The sequence below is a fragment of the Sceloporus undulatus genome, chromosome 5 (assembly GCF_019175285.1).
Source record: "Sceloporus undulatus isolate JIND9_A2432 ecotype Alabama chromosome 5, SceUnd_v1.1, whole genome shotgun sequence".
In the NCBI taxonomy this organism is placed as follows: Eukaryota; Metazoa; Chordata; class Lepidosauria; order Squamata; family Phrynosomatidae; genus Sceloporus; species Sceloporus undulatus.
This window is the reverse complement of record NC_056526.1, coordinates 56,839,435-56,856,533: the sequence shown is the minus strand read 5'-3', so window position 1 is coordinate 56,856,533 and position 17,099 is coordinate 56,839,435. Positions and strand designations below refer to the sequence as shown.

The following is a 17,099-nucleotide window of genomic DNA, read 5'->3' as shown; positions in this document are numbered from 1 at the left end:
ACAGGCCTTTTAAGATCTGGCAGGCTTGGTTTTATTGAGGGATGAGAGAGTTGGCAGGGACGTAGCTAGGATTTTAGGAAGGGGGGGGGGTCCAGACTAACTGCCATCATTATAATGGGGCTTGGGTGCGGCGGCGCAGCAGCACACACCATTCATTTTTCTAATGGAAGGGGGGGGGCGGACACCAAGAACCCTCCCCTTGGCTACGTCCCTGGAGTTGGTTTTAGATTATAAATAAATAAATAAATTCAGAGCAACTTTGCCAACAGGACTCTGCTTGGAATGGTACAGCAGCAACTAGAGCAAAGGGCACCTCTCACAGAGGAGATGAGCAGCTTTCATCCTGCATCTGTATATGCGTGTGGGCATCAAGACACATTAAAAACACATTTTTAAAAATAAATTAACACACACACATACATATACATACCCCACACACCTCCATGCCACCATTTTCTGAAGATGTCAGCCACAGATGCAGGTGAAACATCAGGAATAAATTCTTCTAGAACACAGGCCACGAAGCCTGAAAAACCCACAAAAAACTATAAAAATCAACAGATAGTTGGGATAGGAAGGAGATATTTAGACTTCTCATCCTTACTCATTATCATTCACAAATGTGAAGAGGGAAGGAAGAGGATTGGATGGGGGAACAGTATGACCACAGATGTCATACTGCAAAGGAAGACAAGGCACCACAAAATGCAGGACATGGAGGGAAAATGTAGGAAATTACAAAATAAAAGCTAGAAACACCACTATAAATATAAATTTATTTCATATGGTTTATTTACAGCTATATTACATATACTGTATTTTGTAGTCCTTTTATTATTTTTATTTTATTTTATTTTATTACCCTGCCCTCACTGCAAATAGCTGATAGGATGGATCCTTGTAAACTTCTTTTTTCTTGGGAATAGAAAGACTTGCCTGAAGAGCTTGAAGGGGAAAAGGACAGCAATAGTGGTGTTCTCAATGGGCTTCTCAAGGTCTACTTGGTAGCCTGTCTCTACTGAAAACTAGTAGAAAGATTATTGTCTAGCACGTTTGCTATTCTTTCTCTCTGTGTGAAATCAATGCACCCTGAGCTCTGGGGGCAAGTCTTTGCTGCTCCTCCTAGAAAAATAGAATTTTAGAAGAATCCATCCTATACTCCTATTTGCAGCAAGGACAGGCTGCCAAGTAGATACATTTCCCAAAGGGGAACAGCAAATGTGCTACTCATTGTGCTTCTTAGTCCTGCTCAAAATGGAGGATATTTTGGAATTATTCCTGGACAGAAGGTTGAAATATAGGACAGGTCCTGGAAAAGACAGACATCCAGCACAACCATAGCATGGGGATTCTGGTAGTCAAAATCCTTTCCAAGCTCAGCAAAAGTGTGCATCCAGGTTCAATCTATGTGTCCAACCAAAGACAGGGTAAAAGAGGCTCTTCTGACAATATCCACCACTAACAATTTTTGAACTTGGACAGCCCTCCCCAAACCTCTGTGTGTGTGTGTGTGTGTGTGATTTGTGCACAGGTTTGCTGGAGTAAAAACCTGTGTGTCTGGGAATAAATCCAAGCTGTATTTTTGAGTACAGCCGACCCTTCTTATACATGGATTTTTTATACATGGATTCAAGCATCCAAAGTTTGAAAATGTTAAAAAAGTATAAATTTCAAATATCAAACCTTGATTTTCCATTTTCATAAGGGACACTATTTTGCTATGTCATTATATTTAATGGGACTTGAGCATCCATGGATTTTGTTATCCACGGGGGATCTTAGAACTAAACCTTGGTGTATAACAAGGATCCACTGTATTGATATTGCAAGATTTCCCTGCAGAGTTCTGCTTTCCTCTACACCTCCCTTTAAATTCCCCCCACCCAAAAAAACCAGCACTTAGAGTAAGGATCACATTAAGCAGAGAGAATCAGGAAACAAATTCCAAGCCTTCCTCCCAGTCCCACATGCCACATGCTACACTACACTACAGCACAACAGAAGCAGCAAACACTAATAATTTAGTTTTAGATGGGTATGAAGTATCTGTGAGTATAATAGTCGTAAACTGGATTGCAGCTGTGGATATTTTCTTCAGGAGCATAATGATCACTTGGCAGATTAGGAAAAAATGTGGGCATCTGAGCAACTGCTGCAAATTCCTCAACAGCCAAGCACAAAATCTTGGAAGATAATAAACATAAGTACAGTCGGCCCTTCTTATACATGGATTTTTTATACATGGATTCAAGCATTCATGGTTTGAAAATGTTCCAAAAAAGTATACATTTCAAATATCAAACCTTGCTTTTCCATTTTTTATAAGGGACACCATTTTGCTATGTCATTATATTTAATGGGACTTGAGCATACACAGATTTTGTTATCCATGGGGGATCTTGGAACCAAACCCCAGCGTATAACAAGGGTCCACTGTAAATTATATGCCAATCGGAGGATTTAGGTATATCTATACACTCTATGCCAGTGGCTGGCGATTTGATGTTCTCCAGATATTGCTGGACCACCATTCCAGCTGGTACCTCATCTGATTTTAGAAGCTGAGCAGGATCAAGCCTAGGTGAGGAATACTAACCAGGGTTTGCAGTGTCCCTTCCATACTACATAATTATAGCACTATAATTCCACTTTAATGGCCATGGCTGTATTTTATAGAATCCCATGGTATGTAGTTTGAATTGTAAATACACATCCCTAACCTGCCAATCCCAGGATTCCATAGGATGTAGGCATGGTAATTAAAACAGAATTGTATCACTACAAGCTGCCCTGGTTGTGTTGCACAGAGAGGCGGGATATTAATAGTAATAATAATTGTGTAGTGTGAAAAGGCCCCAAGTAAGGCTACAAAATAATCCTGACTAAAGCCCCAGAGAGCTGTTATCCGTCACAATTGATACCATTGGGCTAGATCAGTGATTCCCAAACTTTGGTCCGCCAGATGTTTTGGACTTCAGGTCCCATAACTCCTGATTGTTGGCCAAGCTGTTTAGAGTTTATGGGATCTGAAATCCAAAAGACCTGGAGGATCAAATTTGGGAACCACTGGGCTAGATGGACTATTAATCTGATTCAAATGTAAGACAGCTTCCCAGATTTCTATGTTTAATGCCCATCAGTCCTGCTAGCATAGCCAGTGTGATCATGGGTGCTGCAGTCCAACATCTGGAGGGGCATAAATTACCCCCTCCTAAGTTTAGACAGCCATTTCTCCCTTTCAACCAGAATGGTAACGTAAAGCTTCCTCTCAAATTATTTTAGCCAAAATTGTTTTACTAAAGCACTAGAACTGCCAATTAGCTTATGGCTCAGGTACCAAGTGTTGGTTATTACCTTTAAAGCTCTACATGGTTTGGGTCCTGGCTACCTCCAGGATCACCTCCGCCCATATAATCTGTCCTGTACGGTCTGGTGGACATTTACCCCAGTCAGGCAGGACTGGGGCTGCATCCACATTGCAGAAATCCAGTTTGATACCAATTTATAGTCCTTAGTTTGAGCAAACACTTCATGCAAAATTACATAAATGTGCTGGTACCCCACAAAACTACAAATCCCAGGATTCTGTAGGATGGAACCATGGAAGTTAAAGAGGTGTCAAACTGCACCATTTCTACTCTGTAAGGCAGTTTGACAACACTTTTTGTGCTGTAGCTCCATATTATGGTATCCTGGGATTTGTAATTTCACAAGGTCTTTAGGCTTCTCTGCTAAGGAGTACAGGTGGCCCTGCCCAAAATGACAAACTCCAGGATTCTGTAGGATGGAGCTACGGCAGTTTAAAGTGTTGTCAAACTGCATTATTTCTCTAAACAAGAAATAATGCAGTTTGACATGACTTTGTAGCTCCATCCTATGGGAGATGGAGCAGCAAAAGTGGAATAGTGGCACAATATAAGAGTGTAGTGCAGTAATAATCTTGGTAGATATACTGAAATAATCTGTCTCAATACCACAGTGCAGAAACAACCCCGCTTGTGACTACTTTGACTGCCCTGGTTCAATGATAGGGAATTCTGGGAACTGTAGTTTTGTGAGGCAATTTAGCCTTCTCTGTCAGAGAACTCCAGTACAACAATACACTACAATTCCCAGTACTGAGCACTGAGCCAGGGTAGTTAAAGCGGTTTCAAACTGGATCATTTCTGCAGTGTGCTTTGGACCTTTGACTTAAGTGTTATGGAAATCTGAGTAATAACTGTCGTCTTGTGAGACCGTTTTAAAGCCTTCTCTGCCAGAGAAACAAACTACAGCCCCTAGAATGCCACAGCATGGAGCCCATGGCAGTTAAAGCGGTATGGAAACGGGTTTATTTGCACAGTTGAGACACACACCACCTCAGAGAGAGGCGGCGCCTAATAGACTTGAGAGAGTAGCTCTACTGGGCCAGAGGCCGCTGTGGGCCTGGTGCGCATGCGTAGTCGGGCCCAGCCGCTCTGCCTTGCTATTTGGGAGCTAGAGACTTGAGAAGGAGGAGGAAGAGAAGCGCCAGCAAAGGCAGGAGCAGTGCCTGAGTCGTGGCCACCCTTCTTCCCCAGATAGGGAACCTTCTCTCTGGGCTGGGCAGGTAAGCCTCCCTCTTCCCTTACAGGTCTCCCTCCACTTCTGACCCCCAACTCCATAGTCTTGGCTGCCTGCGGGCTCCCTTTGGATCCCTGTTTGCACCTGCCCCTCTCCAGAGCACCCCAAATATATGTTTTAAGGAGCCCCCTACTTTCCCTGCACCCCTTTTTAATCTAGATTCCCACTCTGCCTAGTCTAAACAGCCTCCTCTGCCTTCCCAAGGAGACCTTTCCCTCTCTGCTCCTTCCCAATCCCCTCCTGCCCCTTTCCCCCTTCTTTATGTTTCTGATCCACATCAGGAGTGACACCGCTTTCAATCTGGATTATGCGTCACCTTGGCCTTCGGAAGTGATCCAGTTTTCCTGCTCTGGATCCTTGGGTTTGTTGATAAGATGCACCCCAAAAATAGGATGATGATGATGATGATGATGATGATAATAAAATGTATTTATATCACACCTCTCTGTGTAGCACAACCGGGGCGGCTTAAAACATACAATTCCAGACCCCAATTTCCCACCCACCCCTTAAAACACAATTAAACAATACATAATTAAAAACGTGCCTTAAAATAACAACATCCCACTATCCCCTCCTTCCTTACACAGACAACACAATAATTTCAACGTAGCAATAATAAAATACACTTTACACCGATGAGGTGTAATGTGGTAGAGAGGGATATAGTGGCATCAGGGGCTGCATCCGCACTAGAGAAGTAATCTGGTTTCACACTGCTTTAACAGCCAGGGTTCAGTGCTGTGGAATTCTGGGATTTATAGTTTCCTGTGGCACCAGAGCTCTCTCTGACAATTGCAAAACAATCTTGGGGGGCTTCCTTATGGTCCATGATGCTCTGCTCTGGTGCCACACCATTGAAGTGGAGCCTTAACCATTGAAGTGGTGTCAAACCAGATTATTTTTGCAGTCCACTGGTGTCACAAGAGACTACGAATCCCAGAATTTCATAGCATTGAGTCTTGTGTGTTAAAATGAGGTCAAACTGGATTATTTCTGCAGTGCATATGCAGCCAGTTTTAAATTTGATGGCTGGCTAGTATGATATGTTTGTGTATCTGTCTTTCTAGGCAATCCTATATTCCACAGGCAGTTATGATCTGCTATTGAAGGAGTGGGTTGTCACTAAAAAAATGTTCTTTTTTATTTTATTATTAAAGCTTTTTGACACTTCAAGCTGCTTTGCTTTTGTTGCGGCTGCTGGAATCCAGCAACAGAGGCTCAGTTGTCTGAGGGCATTACATCTTATACAGCAAGAGTTCCACCTAGATGTACTGAAGTGGTTAGTGTGCTGCATGGGGCTATTTGGGATTTTTGAGTTTGGGCAAGCCACACTCTCTCTGCTTAAGAGAATGGCAGTGGCAAACCCTCTATGAAGGAACTTGCAAAGAAAGCTCCATTAAGGTCGCCATAAATCGAAATGACTTGAAGGCACCCAACAACAACAACAACAACAACAACAACAACATGAGACTACAGTCAGCAGCAACAGCATAGTCAGCCGACCCAACAACAACAACATGGGACTACAGTCACCTCAGTATTCACAGATTTTTTTATCCATGGACTCAAGCATCCTTGGCTTCAAGATATATACATTCCCAAAAAGCTAACCTTGATTTTGCCATTTTATATGAGGGACATCATTTTATTATACTATTGTATTTAATGGGACTTGAGCATGTACGGATTTTGATATCCACAGGGTCCTGGAACCAAACCCCAGCGGATTCCAAGAGCTCACTGTATTTGGTTTTTTAAAATACAGTACTACAGACTAGTAACAGTATCTCTATGAAATCTTTGTTTTGTTTACCAAGAAGCCAGTATGCACATATAACCTCTAATGCCTGTAAACAGGCCTAGAAATCCTTATACCCTGTGGCGCCCTTAATAATGTCTGGCCTCCCAGGGTCTACTGTATTCTCCAAATTCATACAGCTGGCATTCCTTGCATTCCTCATTTTGCAAGTTAGCTATTTTGTGTTCTCCCCTCCCCCTGCCATTTTTCCTTTGTCGCCTCTTGGCTCTCCAGCCATCAGCTGAAAGCCAAAGAGACCATAAGTAAAAAATATACTGCAGAAATCATTCAGTTTGCGACCACTTTAATTTCCTGGCTCAGTGTTAGGGGATCCTGCAAATTGTAGTTTATTCTGACACCAGAACTCTCTGACAGAGAAAGCTAAATGTCTCACAAAACTACAGTTCCCAGAATATCCTAGCATTATGCCAGGGCAGTTAAAGTGGTCTCAAACTGAATTATTTCTGCAGTGTGTTTTGGACCATAGAAATAAATACAGTGGGCCCTTGGTATCCGCTGGGGTTTGGTTCCAGGACCATGGATACCACAATCTGTGGATGCGCAAGTCTCATTAAATACAATGGCATAGTTAAATGGTGTCCCCCGATACAAAATGGCAAAATTAAGGTTTGCTTTTGGGAATTAATATATAGTATTTTAAAAATATTTTCAAACTGGATGCTTGAAACCCTGGATCGTAGATTCGGAGGCCTGACTGTACCTATAAACTGAACTGATTTATTTAGCACACATATTGGTGTTTTGAATTCAGATTCCTCACTGAGAAGTAGGATTATTTTTGCACACCGGTAGGGACAGTTGTTTGTGAGAAAACAAAAATTAAATGAATTTAAATTTCAGAAGGAAAATTCATTAGGTGAAATGAAGAGCAGAGTTTGGGTAAGAAGAGAGAGCTTTGTTCTGAAAAGTAAACACTTCGGGTTTGTAATTCAAACACGGACTGTTTGAAAGTTGTTGTGTGCCTTCAAGTCTTTTCTGGCTTATGATGACCTTAAAGCCTATCATGGGGTTTTCTTGGCAAGATTTGTTCAGAGAGGGCTTTTCTTTTGCCTTCCTCAGAGGCTGAAAGAGTGTAACTTGCAGAAGGGTCCAAAACACACTGAAGAAATAATCCAGTTTGAGACTACTTTAACTGCCTTGGCTCAGTGCTAGGGAATCATGGGGATTGTAGTTTTGTGAGATATTTAGCCTTAGGGAGCTCTCATACCACAATAAAGTACAATTCCCAGGATTCCCTGAGCCAGGGCAGTTAAAGTGGTCTCAAACTGGATTATTTCTGCAGTGTGTTTTGGATCAAGGTCACCAGTGGGTTTTCATGGGTGAGGGGATTTGAACCCTGGTCTTCAGAGTTGTAGTCCAGTGCTCAAAGCGCTACAGAGTATTGGCTTTCATGGTTAGTTTGAAACAGTGTTTGAAAGTACTGATCTAAATAAGACAGTTTTGCATGGTATAAGGCATGATGTCTCTTGTCCCCTTAATTTCCTTCTTGTCATTCCCTGTGCTGTTGCCAGCTCCGCATGTTTTTAAAACTAATGTGTTCACCAAAATGTCCAAAAGAACTTGTCTGCAATAGACTTATTTCTGATAGTGGGTTAGTAATTTGTAATTGGGAACAACCATAGATTAAAATTAATAGTATTTGAATTTGAGGTTATTTTTGGATTAAGGAAAATGTATGGATGAACAAAGCATGTGTTTCTTCGAAACTATTTTTAAATCCTGACGAGAGAGTTGTGTAGAAGTGGTGCTAATTCTTAACTCTTTGTGCCATGTTTTTCTTGCTGTTCATATAAATACATTCTGGGATAATGAAAAAAATATCTGGAAGAGGAAGCATTTTTATATAGTCCTTGGAAAATTACCTCTAATTTAGAAGGACGATTGATAATGCCTGCATTTACCTCACAAGAGTAATCTATTATACATGAAGCAGAGAGATTGGATATGCAAAAACTAATGCATAATATCTGCCTCCCCCTTTTTTCTTTTTAGTTCTGACGGATCGTCTCTATGTTTTATGTATTCTGTGTGTGACCACATCAAACCTTTTTTTGTGTGTGCATCCTTATTTTCCTGTTAGTAGCAGTAGATTTCTGTTACGCTAGGTTAACATTACCTTGAGAATAAAGAGGGATAAATAATTTATCCCAGTCATTATTCTTTTAATAAATAACTAATGTGTGTCTGACTTGCAGCTGATACTTAATCTTGTGTAAAGGGGTAGCATTTGGTGGAACCTTTTCACTAAAGACAAACTATTATGATTCTGTACACAAGAAAATTCTTAGGGATCCTACAAATAGGTGTAAAATAGTTTAAAACAATGTATCCTTTATTAATATATTTATTATGCATATAATGTTTATTATATTTACATATAGTGGTTAGGATATGAATTCTTCCAAGGAAGCTTACGTTAACCTTGTTGTCGTTGTTGTTGCTGTTGTTGTTGTGTGCCTTCAAGTCATTCCCAGTTTATGGGGATCCTAAGCGTAAGATTTTTTTTATCATGGAGAGGCAAGATTTGTTCAGAATGAGTCAGCCATTACCTTTGTTTGAGTGTGAAATAATGTGGCTTGCCCATGGTCATCCACCGGGTAGACATCCGCTCATCCCATGGCTGAGCAGGGATTTGAACCCTGGTCTCCCAGAGTCCAACACTCAAACTATTATGCCATGCTGACTCCCTCAGTTAAACTATATTTAGATTTAAAAACAACAACAACAGTTAACCAAAATTTTCAAAATAAAATCACAATAAACCTTGTTGGGACACTTACCCATGATTGTGAATGAATTGTATTTAATGTGTTGTTTTCTTGTTTTCTCATCTTTATCAGTTGTTTTTACTGTAAACTGCTCTGAGATTTCTAAAATGGAAATTGATGTAAAATGATAATATGATATACCAGGTTTTAAGGCTCTTTCCCATGACACAGCTTGTGGTAGGTCGCCCTGTCAGGAAAGAGGACACTCCCTTGGAAACAGGAGCAGGTGCCTGGTGTTATCCTCCCTGTCTCTTGAGTCTTCCACACAAGGCATTTGACACTAGATTGGAACAAGGGAGAAGAGGGAAGAGATCCAGCTGGAGGAAGCCCTCGTGTTGTTTTTGCCTACCTCCCACTTGAGTTCTTCCCATTCAGCAGTTATGAGACACTCTGCGCAGGTTGCTAGAGGCACACATATGCCAGTTTATTTTGCCTAGTTCAGTACCCTAAAGGCACCAGATCCTTGGAAGCAAGGCAGTGTCAGCCCTGGTTAGTACTTGGATGGCAGACTGCTGATGAAAACCAGGTGCCAGAGACAGGAACTGGCAAAACCACTTCTGGGCATTCCTTGCTTAAGAAAACTTTATGAAATTCATGGGGTCGTCATAAGTCACAGTGTGCCTTCAAGTTGCCTGCCAACTTGGCACAGTGGAAGAATTATGTAGTATTGCTGTTAGCTCCCTGAGAAAGCCAGTGTCATGTGCATTCTCTTTGAACCACTGCTTCGCATTGCCTCCCCACTTTTGGTTGCCAGGCTTGTTTTGAAAATACACTGTGGTCATATTTATTTGCCAGCAGTAGTTCTTCTTAACACTGTATTCTGATTGGACTAAGTTGAAAACACACTTCAGGAATAATCCAGTTTGAGACCACTTGAATTGTCCTGGCTCAGTGATAAGGAGTCCTGGGAATTGTAGTTTATTGTGGCACCAGAGCTCTCTGATAGAGAAGGCTAAAGGTTCTCCAGCCCCACATCCCAGATGAATTGAATTTTTTCCCTATTGGCTTTCTTCACTGTTCAGCTCTTATATCCATACATGGTGATGGGGAATACAGTGGCCTGAACAGTCCCCACTTTAATGTTCAGAGTTACATCTTTACACTTTTGGATCTTGTCCAGTTCTTTCATAGTTGTCCTTCCGAATGCTATTCTTCTTCTGACTGCAGTCTTCATTCTGCCCAGTATTTGACCAGTTATAGACCTACAGTCAATCATCAGTTAAGTCAAATAGGTGCACAATAGGTTGGTAGATGTTCACGACAATCTGACATAAATCATGTATTTGGTCCTCTGCGCTATATATCTAAAACTGCCTGGGGTCAGTCTAGCTCAATATTCTCACTTTTGACTGGTAGCAGTTGTGCAGGATATCAGTTAGGCTTAATTCTCAATTGCTTGTTACTTGAAATGTCATACTACCTGGAGTTACTGCAACTACACTTGGAAACTTGGGTTCACAAAAGTATGCTTTTTCCTATGATCTGTGACACTTCCAAAAAGGATGTAATAATTCTTTTTATTTATGGCTGGTACAAAAGTGGAGGGTCTTTTATTCATCTATGAAATAACTGCTTGGTTTGAAAGCACAGGGTTACCTGTAAACAGAACATTCTTGGAAAATTATTTGCTCAAAAGTATAAAACAAATAGAGCTTTGTTTTTTGGAAAAGTGACGTGTCTGTTCTACTAGAGAGCAATAAATACAGTTGAAGTATTGTAGTGAAAATTATATTTGAAATGTTAAAGAAAAAGTGAGATAACAGCTCTATTCAGTTTTTTTGGCAAAGCAGTAGGGTTCTTGTTTTAAAGCAGCAACTACATAGAAAATTAGCAGTTGAAACTTGGTTTTCCCCAGAAATAGTTCCTTAAGCTGTTTCTTAATCTTCTTTTACCTAAATCACACATATTGTTTCAGCTTGCAGTTCTGTGTCGTAGTGAAAAGACTGTTATGTAGAAGTATTAATACCATTCTCTAAAGTTACATTTGGCAGACATGCACTTTAAGAATTACAAGCAAGATTTGAGGGCATCTCATTATCTAATGGGCATGACATGGGATGAGGATAAACAGGCATTTTCTTGTAATGTAGGTTTGCTTACGCTCAGAGCATGCTTGCATTTTAAGAATGGAAACTCTCCTTTCCGTTATAGTATTTCTTAAGTGTGTAGTAATTCATTGAACGTTTGTTGTTCCTGAACTTAGCAACTAAACATAGGCTAACATTAAAAAAGAAATAGTGCAAGGAACAAGGGAGTTCTTTAGGCAGCTTTTTATGCCAGCTGCTACTGTTAATGAAGGGATCTGGGCTAATTGGAAAAGAGCTGTAATGACGAAAATCTGAGAAATCTGGCAAGCTTCCCGAAGTACCAATCATGCCCATTAAAATAAAAGGGGACTTTCCAAAGAGATTTAACCCATATTCTTTTGCCAGCAACGTTTTAAAAATAATAATAATAATCTGATCTCTTATTTTGCTCTCTTGGAATATGTAAAATGTCCTTTATTCAGGAATTATTGTGTTTGGGGTTGCTCTAAGAGTTATGTTCTCATATCCGTAACTGTTGTATAGTTGGCATATGGTTTTCCCGATATCTATGAATTTTAGAATACCAAAATAGCAATAAATCACAAAGGTCTGCTGGGGAATCACTTGTGTTTTTTGTCAGTACATACTGTGAGCTTGCAGTGTATTTACCAGGGAATTAATCCCTCTGGTAAACAAGCCATGTCAGAGTTAACCCTTAACTGAGCACTGCTACTAAAATAAAAAGGGAATTTTGAAGTATTTTAATGTGTGGGTGGGTGGAGATGAGAGAAACTGTTATGAATCTGTTGATGGCCAACATTGCCTGGACATAGGATCCCCCAAACTCCCAAATCTGAAAGGATTTTGGAAAGAGTGCCTTCTTGGTGGGTCCTCTTCAATGTTGTTAAAGCCTGAGAAAGGTGGCATACAGTAGCAATGCCCAACCACCAGTGATGGGTACTGCCATTTAATTTCCCACAAAAGTCCAGAGTGATGCTGCTGCAGAAGCCTATTGGGGAGCCAGAATGGCAATTAACTCTGTACAGTTCTGGTTTAGTGCTCCAGATTTTGCATCGATACTGCAGAAAAAATCCAGTTGGACACTGCTTTACCTGCCCTGGCTCAATGCTATGGAATTCTGGGAACTGTAATTTTGTGAGACATTTAGGTATAGAGCTGTAGTGGCACAACATACTACAAATTCCTGGAGTGAATAGCATTGAGCCATGGCAATTACCCATTAATACCAGATGCTGATACCAGCCCTGAAGGCAGAAGCACCATCAACTCCAAAAGATTGGCCCCAAGATCACTTGGGAATTATACTCTCCAAATAACGATGTGACCAAAAACAGTTATGTCTTCGTTACTCCAAATAGTAATGTGTTACAGGCAGCATTGTTACTTGTAACGTGTTATTTCCAAGCTCTAGTTGCTATTGACATAAATATTCTAATCTGTGTACATTAAGCAGAACAGGGAGATGTGATTGTAATCCTTTACTAGATTTTAAAATTTAATTTTGAAAACATAAGCCTTCCTAAATGCCATTAGTTAGAATGTGGATGTGGGACTATATATTGTAATCTGTTTTGAGAAGAGTTCTAATCTAGCATGACTTGATTGCTCTCCTGTGCACATTGAATTTGTTATATAGGGAAAACTTTCAAGTATGTATTTCTCTGTGTTTCCTTACTATTGTATTCTCAGGTGGCAAAGTTTTAAGAAAAGGGTTGTATCATGAATGTGTTCTGAAAGTGTAGATTGGCTCGCTCCTTGCATGCTTTATTTGGCACCTTTAGATCAAAGTGTGCTTGACAGTACCTACCAAGATAAAATCTGTAATGCTAGTTAACAGTCACTTATCTAAGATTATACAGACTTACCAAACATTATACAGAAATGAGTCCTAAACTCTTTGTATTTGGGGCTCCTTTCTTTAAGTTTACTTTAGCCTTTAGCAGTTCAAAGCAATCTTGTGGGGAAACTGTCACTTTTTAATGCCTGTTTAAATATTGAACTTCCTTGTAGGGTGTCTTTACACAGGAGGCTTATACAGTTGCCCCTCCACATTTGCGGCTTTGACTTTTGTGGATTTGATTATTTGTGGTTTTCTTTAATATGTTCTCTCTAGAAATTTCTAGGTCCTCCAGTGCAACTTTGCCAGATTTTGACCTTAGACTTGTGCTGGAGAATCTAGAAATGCCTAAAGAAAACACTTCTTTAGGCATTTGTAAGTGCTCCAGCATGATTCTATGATCAATGTCTGGCAGACGTTGACCATAGAGTTGCACTGGAGGACCTAGAAATGCCTAGAGCCCTGGTGGCATAGTGGTTAAATGCTGGTACTGCAGCCACTCACTCACTCCTAAGCCACAAAGTTGTGAGTTCAGTCCCAGCCAGGGAGTCCAGGGTTGACTCAGCCTGGAATCCTTCCAAGGTCACTAAAACGAATACCCATCTTGTTGGGGCAGTTAGCTTAAATATTGTAATCTGTTTAGGGAGTGCTTAAGTGCATTGATAAGTGGTACAGAGATGTACTTGCTATTTGCTATTCTCTTAGGTAAAAATAATAATGTTTTTTTTATTTGTGGTTTTTCCATATTCATGGGGGTCCTTCAACCCCAATTCTAGCGAATGTAGAGGGACCATTGTACTCATTTTCATGTGATAGTTAAAATTAACCACAGTTTTTCAGATCTGGATAAAGTTGGAACTCTTGAGCTGCATGTGGCCATGCTGGGGCAGAGAAGCAGAAAGGAACAGTGGTTCAACATGTTTCTGCAAACTTTTTTTCCGGACAATATCCCCATGGAGGGATGAAACAACCAGGTCAGATAAATAAAAACATGTTCACTCTTCTAGAGACCACTTGAAAGTTTCTTCTAAAAATGCATCTTGGGATGGTTTTTTGTTCTTTTACCAGCTTCCACTTCTGATTTCCATTTTGGCGGTCAAAGCCGTAGGTCCATGTTTTATCAACATGTCAGGGTAGCTGGTGAGGCAAGTTACCATATATACTCGACTACAAGTTGACCTCATGCATTAGTTGAGGGCAGGTTTTGGGGTCAAAATTATAGATTTTGATATGACCTGTGGATAAGTTGAGGGTAAAACTTAGGGGCATGTAACAAAGGATGTAAAGGATGATGCAAAGGAAAATGATGCCAAAGAACTTAGAAAATTCTGGCAGGCATAACTGTTCGTGGGCTGGATGGATGAAAGAGTAAAGGGGATCCATGGTCCCATACAAACAGACCAAAATAAAACTGCTTCGGGTCACTTGGAGGTATGCTGTTTAAGTGATCCATGTGTCATAAGAGTCTGGAAGCTGTGTCAAAGCCACGATACAGTCCTAAGGACTGGAGCACAACTTTGGCACAGCTTTTGTACTCTTAGGACGCATGCATCATTTAAACAGCATACCTCCAAAGTGACCTGAAGCAGCTTTATTTTGGCAGTCTGTATGGGGCCCATGTTTCTTTTTGGTGCTCCCAGGATGGACTAAGCTCTCACCTTTTACCACTCTATTCAGAGAAAGGGGATGGCTCCATATATACAGTATATTATATATATGTTAAAGTACAGTACTTACATTGACCCATGGATAAGTTGACCCAGGTTTTTTGGGTCAACTTTTTGACTAAAATGTCTAGACTTATACTTGAGTATATACAGTAATCTGTTTTCCTCTTTTCTTTCTGTTTTCTTCTTTGCACATTCTATCAGCAAATGATTCTGAAGGCAGATATTCACCTTGCCTGTTGTATGTAAACCAACACTTAAAGTCACCTAGAGTAGAAAAACTCTAGGTCAAGCTTTATTGCATTGCTTATGGCAGATACACTGCTGCAATTCAGCAGTGAATATCTGTCTTTCTCCAGCCCTCCTTTATCATCCTTCTAATGTTGCAAAAAATACTTGGAGCTAGTTATAGAAGACAAGAAAAATTGAGGCTGGAATCTTGTAAAAGGACTTTGGGGGCCTTCCCACTTACCTTTAGATCAGATTCCTGAACTGATTCCTGAAACAGGTTCAGCAAACACAGTAGTTCCCACTATGATTGTGCCTGTTTCAGGATTTGGTTCAGGAATCGGCATGCCTCCCTGACAGCCTGGCCTCTTCGGCCATGGCTCACTCCTTCCTTCCAGCCATATCTCCTCCCTCCCTCCCTCCCTCCCCTCCTTCTTTCCTTCTTTCACTCCTCCTTTCTCTTTTCCTCCTTCCCTCCACCGGCCTGCCTGCCTGCCCACTTGCCTGACTGCTGGTGGCTTTGCAGAGTCTGCCGGCAGTGGCTGTCAGGGCTTGGTGCTGGCCCTCTCCTCTGGTCCTCCTCCATCTGATCCCAGACAGATCCTTCTCCACTGCCCAGCCTCCTTCCCCTTCTCCGCCCCAGTAGGCTTACCTTAGAAGGAGGCTGGAGCGGAAGGAGAGAGGCAGGCCAGGATGACAGAGGATGCCTTCTCCGCCACCTGCCACAGCGTTCATGCTTCTGTCCTCCTGGCCTGCCTCTCTCCTCCTTCACGGGGGCCCAGCGGTGGCAGCGGCTGTCAGGGCTTGGAGGGCGGAGGCACACATGCCATGATGGGTGGCATAGAAGGCGTCCTCCACCCTCCTGGCCTGCCTCTTTCCTTCCGTCCCAGCCTCCTTCTAAAGTAGGCCTGCCAGGGCGGAGAAGGGGAAGGAGGCTGGGCAGCGATCCGACCGGGATAAGACGGAAGAGGAGGAGGATGACCGGAGGAGAAGATCAGCACCGAGCCCTTACAGCTGCCTCCACCGCTGGGCCTCGCAAAGGCACCAGCAGCCAGGCAGGCAGGCCAATGGAGGGAGGGAGGGAGAAAGGATGGAGGGAGGCTTGGCTGGGGTGGAGACGCGCTGCCAGGGCAGATTCGAATCCACTCCAGGTTCCTACTAGGCTGAATCGATTTATTCTCAAATAAATCGATTCAGCCCAAAAAGGAGCGGACAAACCCAGCGTCTTTTTGACGCGAGTTACATAGGGGAAAACCATGGCCCCCTTTCCGATTTGGTGGTTTAAACTGGATCCTGATTTGACACAATCTGGTTTAAACCATAGTGGGAATGGGCCCCTAGTAAGAGGGAGGTTCTTTATCAGAGGCTTTCATAATAACTAAGGAATACCTGTTGTGTAGTACAAAAGTGGAATTTGCACTGTGAAGAACAACTGGACAAGTATGACTTTAAAATGACTTATGGATATTTGTTCATTACAAAGTAAACACTGAATCAGGCTTGGGTGTACTTTTCAAAAGGGAGAGTGTGTGTGTGTGCAAATGTTACTTATAGAAGAGTAGCAGGACTACCAGGAGGTCCTTTTTAACTGCACAGACTCATTATTGTGTCTTATGGCACTGATGGGTACTCGTAAGAGCATTTGGAAGCCACCCAAATTACTCTCTGTGAGTCAGTGATTTTGAGGTTTATTCCTTTTGACAGTCAAAGCTTGAACACAGTAGTTACAGTAGTAATTTACTCTGCACTGCGCTACACTCAGCGTGTAATATGAGTGGGGATAACAGATGGCATAAATAAGCCACAGTATATTCTGCTGGGGGAAAAATGAAGTGCCTCAAATGTATTTTTTACTTATCTCATTGGGTGAAATCAGGATGGAAATCATGCAGCCCACCAGACATTGTAGGACTGCAAATTCCAGCAGTCTCAGCTAGTATCGCATTTTTCAGGAGGGTAGCTGTATTAATCTGTTGTAACTGATGATGAAGATATAAAAAAGGCTTGTGGTGCATGAACAGCACACTATGTTACTACTTCGTGAGGGAAATATTTCTTACTCAAACTCTTACTTACTTTACTCTGTTTTATACTATTTCTCTGTTAGACGAATCAAATAGAAATGCA

General features: G+C 41.5%; 1 protein-coding gene across 1 annotated transcript in view; it reads left to right on the top strand.

Moving 5' to 3' along the window:
- Positions 1–4,431: 4,431 nt before the first annotated feature.
- The window catches only part of LOC121931595 (RAB3A interacting protein), a 30,293-nt gene continuing 17,625 nt past the window's right edge, over positions 4,432–17,099 (top strand). The window contains exon 1 of the mRNA XM_042469517.1: positions 4,432–4,588. The gene's annotated coding sequence lies outside the window, so the exon portion shown is untranslated. The remainder of the gene's footprint in view (positions 4,589–17,099) is intronic.